The sequence below is a fragment of the Rhea americana genome, unplaced genomic scaffold, assembly GCF_003343005.1.
Source record: "Rhea americana isolate MKP2758 unplaced genomic scaffold, rheAme1 scaffold_211, whole genome shotgun sequence".
NCBI lineage: Eukaryota > Metazoa > Chordata > Aves > Rheiformes > Rheidae > Rhea > Rhea americana.
Window position 1 is genome coordinate 323490 of NW_028186269.1, and position 254 is coordinate 323743.

The window sequence follows — 254 nt, forward strand, 5'->3', positions numbered from 1 at the left end:
TGTAGTCCTCGGCGGGAGCGGCGCGGCCGCGGGGCGGGAGGCCGCGCCGAGGCCCGCGGCGGCTCCGCGGCCGGCAGCTTACGTGGAGCCAGAGGCTCGGCGCTGCGGCCGCCTCCGAGCGTCCGCGGCTGTCTGCTGCCCGCCCGAGCGATGTCTGAGGCCGTGCCCCGAGGGCGGCGGCCGCCCGGCGCCTTCGAGGCGGCTTCGGCCTCGAGGCTGCTCGAAGTCACYTCGGGCTGGGAGGAAAGTGCCGC